This window comes from Balaenoptera acutorostrata, chromosome 1 (genome assembly GCF_949987535.1).
Source record: "Balaenoptera acutorostrata chromosome 1, mBalAcu1.1, whole genome shotgun sequence".
NCBI lineage: Eukaryota > Metazoa > Chordata > Mammalia > Artiodactyla > Balaenopteridae > Balaenoptera > Balaenoptera acutorostrata.
The window spans coordinates 86,973,129-86,996,243 of NC_080064.1; the positions used below are offsets into that span (position 1 = coordinate 86,973,129).

At 36.5% G+C, this 23,115-nt stretch overlaps 1 protein-coding gene across 2 annotated transcripts in view; it reads right to left on the reverse strand.

Moving 5' to 3' along the window:
• The window catches only part of DPYD (dihydropyrimidine dehydrogenase), an 808,008-nt gene that overhangs the window by 784,403 nt on the left and 490 nt on the right, over positions 1-23,115 (reverse strand). The gene's annotated exons all lie outside the window — the stretch shown is intronic.

Below are 23,115 nucleotides of genomic sequence, written 5' to 3' on the forward strand. Positions count from 1 at the left end.
GCAAGTGCCCAATGCCCTATGAATCATGAAGTGTTCCAGTCTGGCTGGTAGGAGCAGGCATTCTTCCTAGACCAGTGTAAATGTCAGGTACTGTTCCCTCTAGTTCTCTCAGATTGTTCTTTACCCAGCTTTGGGTCACTTTTCTCACATTCATGGGCTGATCATTCCTCTGTGGAAGACTCAGGGGGAGGCCCCCTGCAGAGCTCCAGGTTTCCCTCTGAGAAGCACTCTCCTCTGTTACTCTGTGCTACAAACTCCAATGGCCTTGGTCTCCCCAGAGTCCACAGGCCCTGGGTGGGTTCCCACTTCCTGAGCTGAAGCTTATAAACTCTCTCAAGAGAGTAAGCTGGGCAAATATTGGGGGCTCTCCTCCTTTGTTATCTGTCTCTCAGGGATCAGAATCTTTTGTTGCCTGATAGCTAGTTTATTAAAAACCATGGTTTCATACGCTTCATTTGTTTTTTACTGTCAGGTGGGAATGTATGCAGGAACGGGTTCATTCAGTAGGCCTGAGTTGCTCAAATCCTGCACAGTACCAGAAAAGGACTATTTTCAGAAGTGGCCCTTGACCCACTCCTGGGAACCAAGCTGGGAATGCTCTGATCAGAGTACTTTTATATGCCTAAGGCCTTGGGCCATGCTACACTAACCTGACTAGATAGTTTAAGCTTACAGTGTGATTAATGATGAACATCTGCTTTTTCTCTGGGGGTCTGGTGCTTGAGAAACTGAAGTCAGCCATGTAGCACTATATGCCTCTGTGACTAATGACAAATAAAAACTGTGAACACTAAGGCCTGTGTCAGTGCCCTTGGTTGGCAACACTTCACACATGTGGTTACACATTGTGGTTGGGGGAATTAAGCATGTCCCACATAACTCCACTGAGAGAGGACAGCTGAATGCTTGTGCCTGGTTTCCTCTGGATTTGACCTATGTTCCTTTTCTCTTTGTTGATTTTAATATATCTTTCATGTAATAAACTGTAATCATGAATATAATAACTTCTGAGTTCTGTGAATACCTCTAGTGAATCAATGAGTCTGAGAGTGGTCTTGGGGACCCCTGACACAAAATGTAAACTCATTCCCTTTTACTCGACCTTGAGCAGAAGTGGAAGTAGAGACAAGAGTACCATATTTTAACGGTCACTCTCTCCCACACAACTTAACTTTCTAAAGCATCTTGACAAAAAAACAAAGAAAAATTCTCTAAATGGCAACAAAGTGATTTCTCCACTCATATATTCAACTAAGTGTCAGCCAGTAAGAAGTATTTAGAAGTGTGGGTCTTTTAGGAAGTCTCATTAAAGGGAGGGGTGCACCCTTCTTTTCCCCTTCCTCCATCCTTTTGGAGCTCTAACTTCCAAACTGAACAATGAGGTGGACTTGAGGATATCAGAGTGTAAAGACAGAAGCCTGCTGACAAGAAAAAGGTGCTGCATGCCCTGCACTATGTGTCTCTGGGATGCTTTACATGAGGAAGAAATAAATCACTGTCTTGTTTAAGACACTTTTATTAATTTTTTCTATAATATGCCTCATAAACTGGTTCTTACAGTGCCCGAGGTGATTCTGGTGGCCAACTAGGTGTGGGAAGCACTGATAGTCCCATCAACAAGCAAACTATTTGGAGCCAGAATATATATAAACATCAAAATGAAAGCATTTGGCTTATGTACTTAAAAGAAAAATGGGAAATCACATCAGCATAAGTTAGTATTTTTCTTGAAATCCATCACCACGTCAAAAATCCTAAACCAAAAATTACTCATTTCAAAAAATGATCAATAGAAACTTTGTTGTGCCAGCACAGAAAAAAAAAAAAAAGATTCATTTTAATCTCCATTGATTGACTGCTAATAGGTTTCTCCATTTTAACTGACATGAATTTTTTACAATATGGCACGATGACGTGAATAAAAATTTACCCAATGTTCCTTCGTACACTGTTTTCTGGAAACCTTCCATAACCATCCTTTGCGCACTCCCTGCCTTCAATCCACACTCGAACCAAGCCATGTTAAACCCAACTTACCAGGCTGTGGTAGATTACACACTCTGTGCTCCCAAGATATACTGTCTCTATCAATATTTTTGGACTTAATTTCAGAATTTATTCTCAGCCTAATATATATTTCAAACAAGAAGACAGCTTAACTCCTCTTTCTCAAAATTTTATAACGTTTCTTCTTTGTAGAAATACTTAGGCACATTTTTCTAATGTTCTTACATTGGACGACTGTTTATAATAGCTGATGTTAAATGGGAGCTTCCAGTACACGAGGCACCATTCTAAGTGCTTTTCAAGTTGATCCTATGATGCCATTACTATTATTATTGCCAGTTTATAGATGAGGAAACAAAATCACAAGGAGGTTAAGTAACTTGCCCAGAAAGTGGCAGAGTGTCTTCAGATTCTATACTGTTAATCACTACTCTACTTCCTCCATGGGCAGGAATAATATTAGCTTCATATTTATTTTTAATGTATGTAACTCAAAGATTGCTGTATATTCATTGTAAATAATGAAATGAGTTTTGTATTAGGACATATAACAATGTAAATAAGACATGAATAAGTCAGACTTAAAGAAAAATCTGTTATCTGTCTGTTAGCCACAGCATCTAACAAACTAACTGGTATACATTGATTACCTGTTTCGAGGTTAAATGAAAAGAAAGAGGCAAATCTTAGAAATATTGTTAAGGAAACTCTGGAAGGAGGTGATGACAATGAATGCAAGCTGTAAGAGAGAGAAAAATAAGTGTATCTCCCATGTCAAGAATTTGTGATTATAAGAGAAAGGGTAACCACAGAAAATAAAAATTGGGATACAGAACTGGCTTAGGAAAAAGTGTTCAATTCTTTTTGACACATCACTTGAGTACTGGTGTTATCTTACAAATGACACATAGACTAAAAAAACTGACAGTGAAATACAGCATGTTACCAGTGCCTTTCAATTGTTGAATTTGAATTAAGTCCAGACATCTTATCTGAAAAGCTAAGATCTTTCCTTAATTGTGAAGAAATCACAGATGCTCTGGTACCAAAAATACAATTTACAACTTAGAAATGCCAAGTAACACTACTTCCATTATAATAGAAATTATATGCTTAACACTTTCAGTGTATAAAATTTTTTACATATATTATTAGATCATGTGTTCCAACTGAAATCTACACTGTAAAAAAAAAAAGTCTACTTATGTGCCTGTCTGCCCAACGAGACTTGAGCATATCGACTATAATGACTGGCTATGACTCATCTCAGTATCTTCAGCACCTTGTATAGATATAACATAAATGAGGCTCACAATGAATTGAATTGCACCTCAGAGTGTTAGAGCCGTAAGGGACCTCCATTTACAGATGAACCTAGGAAGGACAACCCAAGTTAAAGGCAGTCAAGATTAGGACCAAGTCTCCTGATTCCACTACCTTACCATATGCATATAAAAATATTACTACAAAGAAGCTACAAAACATTTTGAGTTATCCACTATTTTACATTGCCTCTGACCACACTTCTGACTGGAAGTATATATAAAAGCAGAAATGGAACAACAATCAAGAGCTGTATAAATAATAAGACCAGAGAGAGGCATAATAGGTCAGAAGTTCAGTGTTTCAGATTTTTTGGATAAAACTAGGCTTCTTTTGTTTCCACAGGAAAGATCACATGATCCCCATATTTAAAATAATTCTTTAAGCATTAAAAGTTTTCCATTGCCACTGAAATACTATTCATCTCAAGATGAGTAAATTATCACTGTCACTTTCAATACAAAGCTTCTTGCACTTCAGCTGTCATTTTACAGATTCATAACTGAAAATAAATTTTAAGCAGAATTACATTGCTGTGTAATGAGTAATAATTTTATCAAATTAGTAGCATTCAGCTTCTAGTGAGATTTATTTTAGTCATAGAATATTTAGTAAAAAGAGTATACTAAACAGAACCATTTACCTTTTAAGACTTTTCTAAAATGAGGCATACTACTAGGAAACAATCATCTATTACTCTCTATTTCAACCTAAATAACTGTAGTAACTTCCAGGTGTTTGATAAAAGGCAATTCCATCACTGTATAGGTCCACATACTTTCTATAAGCCTTCCTGGCATTTACACTTATTCAAAGGTATAAACATTTTCCTCAAAAATGATGGATATTAACTTGTAATTAAGGTTATTATGTTGGCATAGACGAGGATTTGACTTAATGGAAGACTCTGTGATGGAAATTAACAAGATTGCTACATAATTACATAACAAAATTGATTGTGAGCAACATTTGTGCTATTTACACACTTGTTAAGATTTAAGGAAGCAAAGGCTGGATGATTAATACATCTCTTGTAGTATTTACTATGAAGTGAAATAAAAACCTGAAGTACTAGAAATGATCTGTTTAACATTATCACAGAGAATGAGATATCTCAGACTTCTTTTGCTGTTTTTTTTTTACATTGAACATAATAATTTTTATTGGAAAAGGTTAGAAAAGTTTTAAATAAAATTAAATTTAACCCTCCTAAAAATACAGGTTATGGAACTGAAGCATTTGACAACTTTTAAGTATATAAAAAAATGGTGTTTCTCACAATTCATGAATCAGTTCCAAAGTAGAGCTTCTGCCATAACCAGAATCTTGAAATAGGCAAAACATACTAGACTAGCAAAGCAATATCTAATATGAGCAAGGCTGTAGAAATGTCCTATGTTATTACATTAATTCTATTATTAACATAGCAATATCTTTAGGTTCACTAATATCTTTTTTAAATTATTCCTTGGAAAACTTTTCTTGGAACTATCTTACATTTCACTGTTTTTCACTTTCTAGCCCACTATTTGGTAATTTAAATTAGTTTCAACTCTACTAGAGGAACCCAGAGATCCAAATATTTAGTGTTTTAAAATCTTAATTTAACCTTTAGGTGGTCTTTTAAAAAACTGTACTTTTCCAAAACTGCTAGGCAAATAGCCGACAAGACAAAAAATGTCCAAAAATGTGACAGATGAATTATACTAGTGGGTAAATTAAAAGCAGGAACAGCTAAAACTGTTGCCTGTAGAAAAGGAATGGAGAGAAGATGGAGAGAGCTGCAGAGAAGTCAGTGTTGTTTGTGCTGGACCCAGCTCCAGCAGGTACTGGAGAGCCTACAGTTAACATTTTTTCCCAACTTCATGTTTTTAGGGTGTAAAACCTGCTGTGGAGGATGTATTTACCCCCGGTAATCAGCAAACACTACAAATCATGGCTTCCCTGCTCCCCGTCCCCCTCTCTCCACTCCCAATCAGTTGTTTACCAGCCTATCACTGGGAGGAATAATAAAGAGCACCACTGATTTCCTTAAAAGCTTTTCTTTATATTTTATTTTTATTTTGTCCATTTGTTACACTAATTAAATTACATTTAAAGATACCTTTATTAAAACAATGAGATAATTCAGAGATTATTCCACAGGATTCACTGGGCAGCAAGGTAATCAGAACATTTCAGTGACAGTACCTGAATAATATGGAAAGAACTCAAAGTTCCATATTAATCCAAAGTAGTTCCCATGGATATTAAAAGGCACTGGTGAGCTTGAGTAATAGCATGAGCATTTGCATAACTAGCCAATGTAATTTAATATCCCCAGAAAAGTTGACTCAAAGAGTAAAAGTTATCAAACCCAAAGGTTGTATTTTTAAACCACAGGTTTATATGGAGGTATACTATTTTAAAATTGAGAAATGAAATATTTACATAGACTCCTGATTTATTTCATTTTCAGATTAACTGAGAACTAGACAAATTGCTTTGTTTTGAACATTGTAGAGTAAATTACAATTACACAATATGCAACTCTAAGTATTTGCCATTGTAGCATAATTAATTCAAAATTGTATTAGTACTAAAGATGCAAAAGAGGCAATGTTAGGCTTATATAAATTAACCACAGATCATAGCCTTGTAACGATTTTTTTCTAATTCTCAAATATGAACTGATTGTCTTGACAGTGGCATCATCACTGTTATAAAGCAGAATTGCAAAAGAATAATGTCCTTCAGTCAAGGGATCCAGTGAATGTTTTATAACAAATGTCTAAATGTATAGAAACTAAACAAAAAAAAATATATATATATATAGAATCCCAAAGCCAATTCCAGTTCTGCAGTCCATTTTGCCTATTTTTCCTAATTTCTCCAACAATTAAAGACTGTGTCCTGTCAGAGATCAACACAGCCTGGCAAAGGGCAAAACTGGTCAGTTGACACCATGTTGAGAAGTGATTGATGAAACCCCATCAGCTCCCCTCCACTGCAACCATCTGGCCTGTGGATTAGAAGCCATTCATACCTTGTTTCATTTACACATGTGAAGGACTCCTTGAAGAACTGAATATAAAACATCTTATTGAGAAATTTTGTGAATGCATACAGTGGGAAAAAATGAGGTAACGTTTGAAGGACTTCCCACTCCTGTACTTCTTTGACTCCTCATTTTCATGTCATGTATTTTAATGTCTGAATAAAGAGCAATGTAAAACTGGGCTCATATTCATAGATTTTAGTTTCTAGTTCACTACTGACTTTAGTCAAACCATTTAACCTTTCTATGCCCTTGGTTTTATCATTTCTGAAACTAATATATCTTTGTAAGGCTGGAAACATGTTTTTAAGTAAGGCAGGGAGGAAAGAAGTACTGTGAGTACACAGACCCACATTCACCCTTCTTAACTCTAACACTGCCAGCTCCTGTACTTACACCTGTCTTACACCTGACCCATTTCAGCCAGGAGAGCCCTCCTCTACCTGTCCCTAGAAACAGACACCTAACTCATTTTTGGCCCCTGAATGACAGGAGATTGGAGTGAAAGTGGGAGAAGATTATAACACAACTTACATGAATCTCTTTATTATCATTTATTTAATAAAATGAAAATAGTGTAAAACTAAATCACCAAGCTGCATGAATGTGGATTTATAACATGCATACTTTAATTCTAACACCATAATTCTGAACCATCACACCCAAGCACTTTTCATTTTCTGTCCTGATTTATACTTATTTGTGAATTTGCTTCAAATTCCATTCTGATGTCATAAGCTCATTGAGGGAAGACGCATTTATCTTTTTAGCCAGTTCCCACATGGTCCTTAATGTAGTGCTTAGGATATAGCAGATACTTAACAATTACTTATAAAACTGAATGAAGGTATATACCTTGTTGGTAACTTTAGCTTTGGAAAAATACATATTTAATTTTTAGTGTAGATTTTAGAATGTATATATTTGGTTCTTTATCATATTTGATAATAAACATATTTTCCCCTCATACAAGGACTGTACATGTCTGTAAGTTAAAGAACTTCGTGATAATATCAGCTTCCAGATGCATTTGTTCTTAATTCATTTGTTCCAATCAATAATAGTATGAGGTAGACAGGACAATGATCATGATCTCCATTTTATAGATACGGAGGATATGAGCTTAATTTGACAAAGCTATACAGTGGCAGAACTAGGACTTTAATAGCATATGTAGGGTTCTCTAAAATATATTATGATATTTAACCCTAATTACTTCCTTAAACTAAGAATGTGAATAAAGATCTTCTCTTTTACAAACTTTAGTTACCCCTAGCCTTACTATATCTACTTCCAAAATCTCATCCTTCCTTCCCTTGCTTCCTTCCACAAATATCCCAGCTTTTTTGCAATTCATATTAAAATCTGTATTCATCTGCTAGGGTTGCCATTAAAAAATACCACAAACTGGGTGGCTTAAAACAACAGGCTCACATTTCTAAGGCCTATAAGTCTGAAATTAAAGTGTCAACTGGCCAAATTTCCTCTGAAACCTGTAGGTTGTCTCTTGGAGGCTCTGGCGTTTACAGATGCATCACTCCAATCTCGGCCTCCATAGTCATATGGCCATCTTTCCTCATGTATCTTCACATCATCTTTCCTCTGTATTCTCCTCCTTATAACTCTGTGTTCCTGTCATCTACCAACCCCTGGGTCACCACACCACCCTCTGCCCAAATTCAGTGAAAATTTAACATGGAGTTTTCTTTCCATACCCTCCATTCTTTTCAGCAGTCCAGTGACTTCAACAGCCACTTAGATCATCCAGCATCTGCCTCTTACTCAACAGTCTCACCAACAATTTTTTTTTCTTCCACATCACTTCAGCCACCAGTCTCCCTTAGCCTTGTTGTTATTAATTATTGCACCACCTCCAAAAGCATTATTTCAAACACACCACTCTAATCTTCACCTCTTATACTCTGCCTCCTTACAAAAATTCTTTGACCTTATTGAGACTGCCAATCCACTGAGTGCACCCCTGGTATTCTGACTTCCCTCGTCTTCAAAACACCCTTAACTCCCTTCCCAAACTCTCTCACATCAACTTCATTGCCCAGGCAAATCTGAACCCAATTAAGCCCTTTAACTACGTTCTCTAGCTACCCAAGCAGCTAAAAGTGGCTGGAGAATTCCCAATTATGTTCACTGTTCTCATGTTAAATTTTTGACAAATTCCAAATGGAAAACAAACACTGACTAACAATCCTACTGTACTTTCTTATTGTTTTCATTCTCCCACTCTGCAGAAAATCTATTCATACTTTCATCTGTTCTTCAAATCTATATTCCATTTTCCTCTTAGCCTCAGTTAACGATCTTGCATCATACGCTTATTGAGAAAATAAAAACCATCAGATGGGAACTACCTCAATTTCCCACCACCCAATATACCACCTCTCTACCTTTTCTTCTACTCCAATGCTTATATTATCAATCCTATTCCCTCTCACCAAAAGAATCCTTTCATACATGTAATTATCCCTCCTATGTATTCAACACTGGTGTCTCTTTCCACTGGACCTCTTCCATTAACATGTGTATATGCTTTTATCCCCTTCCAGCTACTTCCCCATTTCCATGTTCCTCTTTACAGCAGAATTTTTCCCCAGTTTTCACTTGTCATACTATCACTTCCTTATATTCTGTTCTCTTCTCAGTCCACTCTTATTGGCTCCTTTCTCCAAGCTAGCTATTGTCAAGCTCACAATTTCTCCATGTTAACAAACTAAAGAACCTTTATGCCCTCATCTTACCCTCTCAATAGCAATAAAGACAGCTGACTTTAACACATCCTTCCTCTTTCCCTGGTCTCTGTGATACCAGAGACTCCTCAGCCCCTTGTCCAGCTCCACTGTCTCTAAGTGGTCTTAGCCCCATAATTCTCCAATATCTATCTCCACTAGGACTGCTTCACTGATCTTCAAATGCTTATTTCCAGCTGCCTATTTGATATCTTCACTTTCACATCAAATAGGGATTTCAAACTTAATGCCATTAGATACAACACCTGTATCTCCCTCACACCGGTTACTTCTTTTTGCTCTTCAAACTAAGTTCTATCTACCTCTTTGATTTGCTTTCTTTTTTTAACTCAAAAGCCATGGCAGACTTCTGATCTTTCAGGTTTGAGTTCAAAAGTCACCACCATAAGGAAGCCTGCTCTGACTGCTGCATGTAAAGAAGGCTCTACTAGTCATTCTGCATCATTTTATTCTGGTTTATTTTTACCAAAACTCGTCATACTGTCTAAAACTACCACACATTTTAAAGCTTTTTTACTGTCTGTTATTCGTCTACTGTAATGCAATTTTATTGAGAGCAGAAATCTTTCTGGTCTTGTTTGCAGATGTGTTTCTGAAATCTAGACCAGTGCCTAGCACACAGTAAGAAATTTATAAATATTTTTAAATGGACAAAACAAAAAAAGTAAATTTCTGTGTTTTTAAAATATCAAAACAACATATTCAGAGATACAAAGTCCATTGGAGTCAAAACAATAATTAGTAGCCATTATTAATATTTTAAAAGCTGACATTAATTACACAGTTGCTATGCGTTAGAACTATTAAAAATATGTAGTACTGAATATGCACTATTTCCTTCAACCATACAACAATCTTATGATATAGGTACTATTACTGCCCCGATTTTTCAGGCAAGGAAACAAACAGAAAGTTAAAGTTATTTGCTAAGGTCAAAAACTAGTAAGTGGCAGAGCTAGGATACAAACACTAGTGCTTTCATTCCACAGCCTATACTCTTAATCACTAATCCATGCTACCCTTTCATTACAATTAAAATAAATAATAATGATCCATTACATATTACCAATAAATATTTTAATAGGTTAAGTCTACTGATCTATTGCCGTTTCTGAATTTATCTGAGGGTAGTTTTAGTGGATGGTATGTTCCCAAAATAGCATTAGTTTTGTTCTGATTTTGTAATTCATTAGCACTTAATTTTCTTAAAATCAGTGATATTTCTACTGTTCTTATTTGTATTTCTTATTTTCTCTTATTTTATTATTACATTAAAATTCTGTTAACATAATTTGTTTAAAAGAAAATGCAAACTATTTTAAAATGTGGAAAAATGTTCAAACTTACAATATTCAAATAAATGCAAATTGAACTAATCAGACAGGAGTTTTCATCAAATTGTTTATTTAAAAATTAAAAATCAATATTAACCTTCAAAGGGTATCATTTCATACACATTCATACACTGATAGCAGCCATATGAATTTGTACAACTCAAAAATATTTCAAATCCTTAAAACAGTCATACCTGCAGTGGATAATTTCTCTTCTAGAATCCTTTCATGATAATATGATCTTAACATGTATAAAAATATTTTAAAGTTTTGTTTATTACTGTCTAGTTTTGGCATGAAGGGGTGATGGGCAGTAATATTCATGAACATATGAGAATTTTCTTCTACAAATGTTTTTATCTCTTTCAAAAAATATAGAGGCTTAAGCATACCAATGTTCAGAGTTCAGGTTGCAAGTAAATTTTAGCTTTAAAATGAAGCATGAATCAAAGTTATTTTGGGTCTTCCCTAGCAGTCCAGTGGTTAAGACTCCATGCTTCCAAGGCAGGGGGTACAGGTTGGATCTCTGGTCGGGGAATTAAGATCTCACATGCCACGAGGCACAGCCAAAAGATTAAAAAAATTGAAAAATAAAAATAAAGAAAAGAAAATGTTTTTTAAAAAGTTATTTTGGTTAACACATCTAAGACAAAAAAAAAAGTTTTGCTTTATTAAATTTGTCATGTGAGAAAACTGTGTTGAGGCAAAAGTAGTTACACTAACTGCCCCTTTCCTCTTCCTAAGTACTATGAGGAAAAGAAAAAGGAAAAAATTGCAAACATACATGTGCTTGTGTGTACACACACACACACACACACACACACACACACACACACTACTCATTCTTCTGATGTAAAGACCTAAGGTGAAAGAATCCTTTGAGAATCTGGCCTGACAGAGTGATTTTGAAAGTGGGGCTACAATGTAAAAGTTTCCATCCTTGGTCACATGTTGGGACATCTGCAGTTGGTGTTACATTTATTCATTTGCAATCACATCCTGAGATTTATTCATTCAAGATAACAACTTGAGACCCAACCTTACTCATCCTGTTCTCCCAGGGCAGAAAAAATAAGGAACCATCATCAGGCAGTAAAGCCACAATCTAGAAATAAGCATCAGATCAGGACTGAGTGCAAATCAAGTCATATCCACATCAAAGGAAAGGACATCCAGATGCCTGAGTGTTCCACAGCCTTGTGTCAGTGGTGGGAGGATGAGGCAAATGGGTGATTGGTTCCAATTCCATTTTGTCCTTTCTGTCTTTGTACCCAATAATGAGACACTTTTCCATTTAAAAAATACTTTTTAAAGATGCTTAATTCAGTTGAATCACTGTAGGTTAGAAGGGCAGAACTGAAATGCACTATAAATCATTAAAGCCACCCTCTCAAGTATATTTACAACATTTTAAGAATTTTGTTGAAGCTTTTTTTTTTAATTTATTTTATTTTTATTTATTTATGGCTGTGTTGGGTCTTTGTTTCTGTGTGAGGGCTTTCTCCAGTTGTGGCAAGCGGGGGCCACTCTTCATCGCGGTGTGCGGGCCTCTCACTATTGCGGCCTCTCTTGTTGCGGAGCACAGGCTCCAGACGCGCAGGCTCAGTAATTGTGGCTCACGGGCCCAGTTGCTCCATGGCACGTGGGATCCTCCCAGACCAGGGCTCGAACCCGTGTCCCCTGCGCTGGCAGGCAGATTCTCAACTACTGCGCCACCAGGGAAGCCCTGAAGCATTATTTTTAATAACCACACTAAAAACAAATGTCTGATAATAAATGTTTTCAATAAACTTTGGTATCTCCACTCCCAGAGAATCATGCTGCCTTTTAAAAAGTTAGTAAGAATGTAGGGAAATACTTCTGACAGGACAAAAAAAAGCAAATATAAAATTATACATGATTCCTTCTCTTTTTCATGTGTGTATGTATTATAGATTTTTGGTCTGTGGTTAATATGAGGTTTATATATAGCAATATATATATATATATATATATGATTAAGTTGCTGATCTCTTAATTTCAAATGCATTTTAACGACCCTGCATTTTTACTCCCCACCCCCTCACTACTACTGTTTTTGACATCATGTTTTACATCTTTTTGTTTTGTGTATCCTATTGCAGATATAGATGATTTTACTACTTTTGTCTTTTAACCTTCTTACTAGCTTTGTATGTGGTGGACTTGCCTTCCCCAATGAGCTTTTTCCTTTCATAATTTTCATGTTTCTAACTTTGGCCTTTTCTTATTCCCTTAGAGAACTCTCTTTAACGTTTCTTGTAAAGCTGGTTTGGTGGTGCTGAACTCTTTTTCCTTTGCTTGTCTGTAAAAACTTTTGATTTCTCCATCAAATCTGAATGAAAGCCTTGCTGGGTAGAGTATTCTTGGTTGTAGGTTTTCCCCTTCATCACTTTAAATATATTATGCCTGCAGTGTTTCTGCAGAAAAGTTAGTTGATAGCCTATGGGAGTTCCCTTCTACATAACTCGTTGCTTTTCCCTCATTGCTTTTAATATTCTCTATCTTTAATTTTTGCCATTGTAATTACAGTGTGTCTTCATGTGGTCCTCTTTGGGTTGATCCTATTTGGGACTCTCTGTGTTTCCTGGACCTGGATGTCTGTTTACTTTCCCAGGCTAGGGAAGTTTTCACCTATGATACCTTCAAACGTGTTCTCTTCCCTTTCTCTCTCTCTTCTTCTGGGACCACTATAATGGGAATATCAGTGAGCTTGATGTTGTCCTAGAGGTCTCTTAAACTGTCCTCATTTCTTTTCATTCTTTTCTCTTTTTTCTGTTCAGCTTCAGTGATTTCCACTACTCTGTCTTCCAGCTCACTGATTTGTTCCTCTGTATCATTTCATTTACTGTTGATTCCTTCTAGTGTTATTTTTCATTTCAATTATTGTATTCTTCACCTCTATTTTGTTCTTTATATTTTCTAACTCTTTGTTATAAACCTCTGACTTCTCACTTTGTTCATCCATTCTTCTCTCAAGTTCTTTGATCATCTTCACAATCATTACTTTGAACTCTTTATCTGGAAGACTGTCTATCTCTTCACTTAGTTTTTCTTCTGGGGTTTTACGTTGCTCCTTTGTTTGGAACGTTTTCCTCTCTCACCTCATTTTGCCTAAGTTGCTGTATTTATTTCTATGTATCTGGTAGCTTGGTTATGTTTCCTGACCTGGGAAAAGTGGCCTTCTGTAGGAGATGCCTTATGCATCCCAGCAGTATATTCCCCTCTGATCAGCAGAGCTATATGCATTAGTGGTGCCTCTATGAAGGCTGCAATGGGTACTTCTGTTGTGGCAGGCTGACTACTGTGGATGGCCTGGTAGGCGTGGCCAGCCCTTCGTCCAGTTGGTTGCCAGGCCTTGCCTTGTGCAGATGCTGCTGGCTACTGGTTGGCAGCACTGGGTCACAAGACAGCTGGCTGTGGAACCCCAGGGGGTCCTGGGACTAGTACTGGCTCAGTGGTAGGCAGAGCTGGGCTCTGGAGTGGGTGGATGCAGAGCTAAGGTTCCTGGATCTAGTGTCAGTCTGCTAGTTTGTGGTGCGGGTTCCTGACATGGCAGGCTGTGGGTTTCTGGGTGTCCCAAACCTGGTGCTGGTGTGCTGGTGAGTGAAGCTGGAAATCAGGGCAGCTGGCTGAGGAGTCCAAGATATCTCAGAACTGATATTGGCCTGCTGGTAGGTGGGGCCAGGGTTGGCGGGGCCTGAGGCTTGTGCTGGACACTGGTAGGTAGGTCCAGGGCCCATGGGGTCCCAGGGCTAGTGCCAGCTCACTGTTGGGCAGAGCCAAGTCCCAGGGTCTCTGACTGCAGGGCCCCAGGGTGTCCCAAGGCTTGTGTTAACCCACTGGTGAGTGGCCAGCCCTGGGGTGGCTGGCTGAGGGGCCCAAGGTTTCTCAGAGCTGGTGTTAGCCTGCTGGTAGGAGGGATCAGGGCCCACTGGGTCCCAGTGCTGGTGGTGGCCTGCTGGTAAGTGAGCTGGGTCCTGCCATGGCAGGCTGCCAGGAGCAACTGACCTGGGACTGGTGTCCACATACTGGTGGGTGGGGTGGGACCCAGGGGGTTCTGGAACTAGTACCTGTCCACGGGAGGAAAGAGCTGGGTCCTTGAGTCTCTGGTTGAAGGGCGCTGGGGTGTCCCAGTTCTAGTGCCTGCTCCCTGGTGTGTGGCATCAAGTCTTAGGCCCTCTGATGGACAGGGCCATGCCCAGGGGAGGCTGTGGGTTCAGGGGGTCTTAAGGCAGCCTGCTTGCTGGTGGGTGGGGCCGTGCACACACGTGTGTGTGTGCATGTGTGCGTGCATGTGTGTGTATAATGGAATATTACTCAGCCAAAACAGAAAATGAAATTTTGCCAATTTTTCCATTTGCAATGACATGGATGGACCTTGAGGGTATCATGCTTAGTGAAATAAGTCAGACAGAGAAAGACAAGTACTGTGTGCTATCACTTACATGTGGAATCAAAAAATAAAATAAAACACAGCAAATGAATGAAAATAACAAAAAAAGAAACATACTCACTGATACAGAGAACTAGTGGTTACCAGTAGGGAGAAGGAATCAGAAAGGGGCAAGATAAGGGTAGGGGATGAAGAGATACAAAATACTATGTGTAAAATAAATAAGCTACAAGGTTATATTATACAGCACAGGGAATATAGCCAATATTTTATAATAACTTTAAATGGAGTATAATCTATAAAAACTTTGAATCACTATGTTATACACCTGAAACTAATACAATATTGTAAATCAACTATACCTAAATGAATATTATACATGATTAAACTATTTAGGGAAAAACACCTCATGTATAGGAAAATACTAAATTACTATCAGCATGACTGTTTCATGTGGTGTGACTGTATGTTTGGGATCTTCTTTTCACTTTTTTTTGCATCTTTTAAATCTTCTGTAATGATCATTAAAAATAATTAAAATTAAGTTAGAGAAATTTTTAAAAATTAATGAAAAGTAACCCCCCAAAAAAGAGTATTTTGCTGTGAATGTTGTTATGCTTTAATCCTAAGGATCTGTGAAGAGAACTGAGTGACTTTTTCTTCTTTGAATTACCAAGGATTTCAAACTTTTCACCAGCACTCCCCAAAATCTGTCATGGAAGAACATTTGGAAGAAGATTCCCAAAGCTTTGAGGACACTGTGGTGCAAAGAGTCAGAGAAAGGTAACTTGAATTTCTGTGGGGCTGGGGATCCACTATCCGTACTCTAGTTTCCACTGACAGTTATCAATCAAAAAGCACACTGGAAAAACTGATTCCTTTCTGGAATCTCTGGTCTTAATTCCTAGTTAAATACAGCATCACTCTACAGACACACAAAAATATGAATTTATTAATTCCAGATCACCCTCACAGAACTCCAGACATATAAAGAAGGATCGGACTTTTTCTGTGTGCTCAGGAGAGATTTAGACTTAACTCATTCATTTGATTAAAAAAGAAAAGGAAGCAGGCAAGCATGAATAAAGTTTAAAAATCAGGTGAATAAGTATATCAAATCCATATAGCTGGTATAAATGGTGCACTTAATCCTACCTAGCATGTAAAATACAGTAGCTCTACACCACTACCTTGCATTTCCTTAATATGATTACCCAGTAGGTCACGTTTCCAAACGATTTCACCATTGCCATATTGTATCAAACCATCTGTAAAAGACTGATCAATAGCAAACTCATTGAGGAATCAGCAAACTCTTCACAGTGGTTGAATGATTTCCACAAGGTCAGACAGCAAGGGATCTCACTTATGGAGCAAAAATATCCCCAGGCTTGGCCCCTATCCCAGGATACTTATCTTAATTAACATATAGTAAATACACATTATCTTCTATTGTTTTGCTGAAGATTTCCTCTTGGCCTTTAATTAAACATACTAACATTTCTAAAGTTTTAACATGCTACTATGGTCAATTTTTAATATCATTCAAAGGATTTCACAAAGACTAAACAAACAGATCTACTTAGATGAGTCAATCTTCAGTAGGTAAAACAAGTTGAAAACTGGAGGATGAAGTCTTGGGAGAGAGGTGAAAGTGGGGAAGGGCATGGGGAGGATCAGCAGAGAGTGGTAGGTAATAAAATATTGGGGGAGGGAGAAGTGCAGTCAGGCTCCATCCTTGAGCACCATCTGTATAAATCAGGCCTGGAGTTGACATGTAATTTTGTGTGGGTCCCCTGAGAAGTGGCCCTCAGGGCTTCATTATTGATGAAGAGATTTTTCTTCAAAGTGGCCTAGCCAGGAGTGCCTCAAGGGGACATTCCTAAGTACTCATAATATCAATTTCCAAGCACCTGGGAGGTACGGACACGGATTGTCTCTTTAATTATTATGATAGAGGTAGAAGATAGTGAGAATGCTATTACACAACCAAGCTGAAATCCTCAAAGAAATTAAATTACTATAACCTAATATAAAAAGTTTATTATCTGAGTCATCCTTTAGAAAGGGCACACTTTACCTTTTCCTGGTGCAAAATAGATTGATCTCCAATTCCCTCCTTCCTAGGAATTAAAAAAGTTATAAATACAAATATAGTGTGTGCAGGAATGCTTAGAAGTCCAGAAAGAAACTTCCTTTGAAGCTAATATGCTCACTTAGAGAAACTATAAGTTTAGTCCAGTTTACACAAAGAGATATGGAGTTGGACACTTTTTCTTAAAATAATTGTATAGGGATTTCTTTTCAGAAAAGGATAACACCAATCCCTTCTACATATCATTGAGAATGCCAAGAAATCATTTTCACAAATGCTTGGGCCTGATCTAGTCACAAAAACACTCAGAAAAACACCAGAAAATCAATCCATATGTACACTGCAGTAAAACAGCAAGGGTTAGGGGGTAGGAGAACAGTGAATGCTGAATCTGAGTCTTATTCCCCAGAGAATTAGATGTGGATAATTCTATATAGACAAAGCCTGTGCCACATACTTCCTTTGAATCTCCTGCAGCTTACACTAGAGGGTTGGTAATACAGTGGGTATTAAAAATATTTTTTAAATAGAAATAAAACTCAAAATGAAGAGGGTCTCTTTAATTTGACCTGAATTTTAAAAACTCCCCCATCTCATTGGTAATACTGACCAAAAGAATTCAGGAATTTTCTCATAAGTCATGTCTGCAACATTTTTTAATCTGTAATAAGCCTCACTCATAATTCTTTTAACTTCATTAAGTCTCCCTTTCTTCACGTATTTTAACAGCTTTTGATACCACTAGTTAATTCTTGGAGTTGAAAAACATTCTAGCCAAATGACATTTACATAACACAGATGATATATGCAATAATAACATTTACAATAACTACTACCTTTCAAAAAGCACATATGTTAAGTGACAGATACTGTCTAAGGCATTATATGTACATGACTCCAATTAATCCTTATTTATTAAATAAAATTAAAGTTAATAAATTAAATCCTTAATTTATTGCATGAAATAAATTAAGATTAAAACCAACTGACAGAGGATGAAATGATAGTCCAGGAAACAACTTGACCACGATCACACAAATAAAAAATAATAGTGCCAGGATTCAGGACTGTTTTAACACAATTTTTGTTTGTTTGTTTTGGTTTATTTTTCAAACTAACCATGAAATGAAGCTTGATTTTGTGAAATACAAAATAAAAATTTTTAAACAAAAATAATGAGTTCCTAACATCAATATATAGATAAGTGTGGTGAAGAGTCTGAAAGAAGTTATATGTTGAGTTAAACACAGATGTTTCATATCTACTAGTATAACATTTTAATTAAAAGCAATGGAAGCAGTAATAATTATAAACCACAGGAAAGACATAATCCTATTAAGAGTTATCAGTAGTATAATTGGCTCCAGGATATCTGTGAACACCCACATTATTGATGTTTGAGGCCAAAAAATACCTTCTGTCTTAACATGGAGGATTAAGAGCAAATGAAGTCCAGAAGGCAAACATGTCACATCTGAAAATCAAAATCCTGATTACAGATAAATTTATAACCTTAGAATGCCTTATTAAATATTTTTTAATTAAGGCAGGATATAAATGACCAGAACTTTCCTTACAGTTTTAAGGACTGAAGATTTCGTCCTCCTATTTATCATTGTGTCCATTTAGCTAAGAGGCAGAAAAGCAAATTGGCCAATTCTACTTTTCAATCTCTTTAGCCACATTGAAGCCTAGACTATATCAAATCTCTTACAGTTCCTTTGTCACATTATTTCATGACAATTTTTTTTTTAGTCTCATTGTCTTCAATTTTAGTGTTTCTAATTTTGTGACTTAACTTTATGCTGATTACTAGAATTCTCCCACAGTGACCACACATGTTTACCTTATTGGAAGGTCTATTTTTCAGCTCTTGTGTTGTTGCTTGTTTATATACAGAGTTTGGTAAAATGCTGTATTCCAACAGTTTAGGAAAGATATGATTGCTTAATGATCATCCAATTATCTCAGCATTCTGACTAGAGATCTTCTTGGTATTCTTACTAATTCCTTACTGTAAATGTAGAGCTTTCCAAAACTGGGTTTTCCTTCTAGAATGTAAGAAAGGAGACTACTGAATTTTAGCACATTTTAACAATTAGGCAATCAGTCAACACTACCTGCTATGATTAAGATTAAGCAGATCCAATCTAAAAATCTCCCTGTGATAGATTCATCATTAGTCATTAATCTCACAGTTTTTAATTAAACCACTGAAACTAGCCATCTACCTCATGTGTAGGAGGTAAATTTTTTTTTAAAACTGTAATGAAAAAAAAAAAAAAAAGAAGAAAAAAAAAAACTGTAATGAAATACATATATAACCATTCTTAACTATAGGAATGTGTAGTACCTTAAAACTGCAAGGAGCTATCATTGGAATAACTCTCCAAATTTGGAGTAACTTTCCAAATCACATAATCAGACACATTTCTACTGCCCAGCTAAGTTCCTTAGAAAGGAGAAATACTTCAAAATAAAATTAAGTATTGTCCACGGGACAGCTTAAAATAAGGAGAACAATAACATTTTTAACAACTCAAACTCACAAAACAAATTTTTAAAAAAAATTTTTTTTAATGCTTCAAAAGCCTTGGCAAGTCAAGATAGCATTCCCAGAGATTTGTTGTGCCCAATCAATAAAAGGAAGGAGACAAAAACGGATGCAGTAAAAAACATTTAAGTTTAAATAAATAAATAAGTAACCCATAACTTCTGCAAAGTTGAATCCTTATTCTCTCCTTTGGATCTATGAACCACCTCCCTCCCCAGGGGCAAAAGCAGTTATGATAAAGGGCATACTGAAATATCTTTTGCCATCTCTACCAATTCAGAAGCCTTTTTTCAAAATTCTCCTGAAAATTTACTTTCTCCAAGTTGTTTCCATTATACTGCCATTTTCCAAAGCCATCATTTTATTATCTTATTTTCTCAATTAATAAACACAGAAAATTCTAGATTATCTTCTCAAATGAATACAAGTCACAGTATCGGTAATTCAGAAACCATTTCTATATAACTCTAAAAGCATTATGATTTTGTGGACATTGGAGTGAAATCCTTTTTTTATTCAAGATAAATTTGAAATGAGTTTATAACCCCTTATGAGTCATTAACTGATAATTCTAAGAATAGACCTTGACTTGGGATTGTGGAAACAGTAAAGAGGTAGACAGCAATTTAGTTCAGCTATAAATACTTACCAAAATTACTAATATCCAAAGAATTAATTAAAAGCTCACTGTACCTGCATACATTTTCATTCTGCTATACTTTTACAGTAAATTCTCAATTGCCCATGTCTGTGGAGGGGAACAAGACATTAAACAAAAGTGAACTCTTCCAAAATCATTCTTACTTGCTTTTAAAAGTGCAGATATTGACAACAGACCAGTTGTCAGTTCAAACTAAATGAATTATTGTGAAGGTATTGCTGAGGTCAGGGAAAGTGATCAATGTCTGATACTCACCTTTCTTGAAACCTTTCCAGGAGAATTTGTATTCAAAAGTCATTCTTGACAAAATTTAGCTATATTCAAAAAGTAAGCCCACAAAGCAAAATAACTTTTAAAAGTATATAGCTACCATTAATGAACTTTAAAATAGTAGTTATTTCACAGGCAGTGATTTTCCTAAGATAGTTGTTCTATATTTTTATTTTTTAACATGCTTTGTCCTTTTCCTAACAAGATGTGAAGTTGTGACATTTATTTATTAATTTGACATCTTGTCTATGTTTATATCTTGTCTATTTTATATCTTGTTTATTATCTTGTCTATGATTATTTTCCTTACTTAGCAGATTGTGCAGATGTGACACAGAGAAGCTACGTAACCTAAACAAAGTCACCTGTCTAAAAAGGGGTAGAAATAGACCTCAACCACAGGCAGTTTGCTCCAGATCCCAGGCCCTGAACCACATTAATAGGTCTGGAAAAATGTCTGACTTCTCATACATCTGCTACCATTACTACAATAATTTTTTAGTGTATGAGCTAGATTCTATTGCCTAGTATCTATTACCTACTAATGCATCCTTGCTATGCCTATCTTCCAGCCCAGGGATATTTCAGTTTTGGAGTCTGGTGACCTTCTGACTGTTTTTTACGCTCCCAACCCTTCAAACCCTGATGCGCTATTGGATTGAGGCTAGAAATATGGAGTGAGCACACAAAACAACTTTGTAAACCTCAGTAACTTTTGTCCCCAGAAACAAAAATATTTCTTGGCTGCTTCACTGAAAACTGAGGTTCTATAGGTAGCTTAAGGAGAAAATTAAGTCACTATCATAGCGGGTTGTCACCATCACCTTCTGTTCTTTTCATATTTATCAACTGAACACTTACTGTTTTATACAGATAATTTTTTTTAAAGATTACATGCTTCTCCACATATTTGAGACAAGGCAATGGTCACAAGCAGATCAATCTCTAGACAATGATTTTAAAGAATTCATTCAAAAAAGGCAAATCCAATGTATACATTCAAATTTGACAGAAAATTGAACCTTCATAATTCATTCTGACTCTTCCAAAAAAAAAAAAAAATGAGCTTTGGTGAGTCAATAGGATCACCTGAGACATCTATGCTTGGATGTGTTCCTCTAGATTTAATGTATTTTTTCCTCACTGCATTATATTTTAATGATTAATTTCACACCCTTTCATGGTACTCTAGCTCCTGAATCGTGGGTATTACTTTGAGGGAAAAGAAAATTCCCATGCATGATGAAAGATGTTACTGATTAAAGTGTGGTGCATATATGAACTACATAAAAGGTGAAAAAGCTTGAATGCCACTATTCTATATCACAAGTAATATCAAGCCAACTAAGTTTAGATTAAGGGGAGTAAATGTGAGGGTTTGACTTTCTTAAATGGTCTTAGTTGAAACAATTCAAGAAATTAAGCTGGTCGTTAATGTTTCACTGGCATCTTTTTCCTTAGTGTAATATGGTTATGAACTGATTTCATGGACAACTGCAAAAGAGATACAGATAAATTCAAAAGCCAAAAGCCATCTGCCCTCTGACATTCTTATCTCTGAAATCAGTACATCACTACTGCCTAACACTGTCAGAAACTTACTATTTGACTTCGCTTCAAAAGGCGGGGGGGGGGGGGGGGTGCAGAGGGGGCATTTGGTGAAGTCAAAGTAACAAGGACCAAAAAGGACAATGACGTAAATCAAGTATCTTTTACCCTGTGCATGAATAAATGTTGGGTTAAATATATCATATTGATCAATATGAAAAAGTAAACTATCCACAAGAGAAACCACAAGTAAATTAAGTAGACATGTCCACATAATATACTTTGGCTTTTATTACTAGAGTGGATTTTTCAAACCAATGTATGGAATCTGGAGAAAACACTACTACCATCCCCCAAACAGAACACAAAGTTCCTTCAATCACTGACAGAGATAACACAGTGGCAACACAATGGCAAAAAGCAGCTCTTCTGCAAACAGGTGGTTTTAAATTTTTACTTAAGCCACTGAAAGGACTGAGGAAAGGAAAATTTTTTCATTCTAGGGAAAACACAGGCGTGCAAATACACACGTTTTACCAGCGTAGGAGACTCAAATTTTTAAAAGCCCCAAACAAAACACAACAAAAAACTACAAAGCAGTTTATTTTAGCTCAAACGTGCCGACATTGGGTTACTACGTCTAAAATCACTGTTTGTTATTATATCTGTCTCATCGCATACATAAAGGTCTTAGGGAGAAGTCAAAGGAAATGGTCATGTATTTCAGGGAGGACTTTATTCACAGGAAGAAAGATGACATTTTTACAGAAACAGAGTGCAAGAGAGAATCAAAAACTGCTGACGAGAGGAAAATACAGTTTATTTCGTATTTCTGAAGGCACTGTATTTTTCATGCTTTCAATACCTTATCCCATTCTTCCCTATGTTATTTTCATAAGCAATACTAAGGCTAGCAGGGGCTGCTCTAGCTGACACACAGATCTTTATTTCTATACTTTGCAAATATGCAGAATTCCGCGACTGGAGGTGGGGCAGCAGACTGGAGGTGTCTGGAAACGCGGAACGCTTACAGGGGCAAAGGGGAAGGTGCGGGATAGACTGCGTGAGACATGAGCGCTCCTTTGAGAAAATCCATCTCTCTCGAAC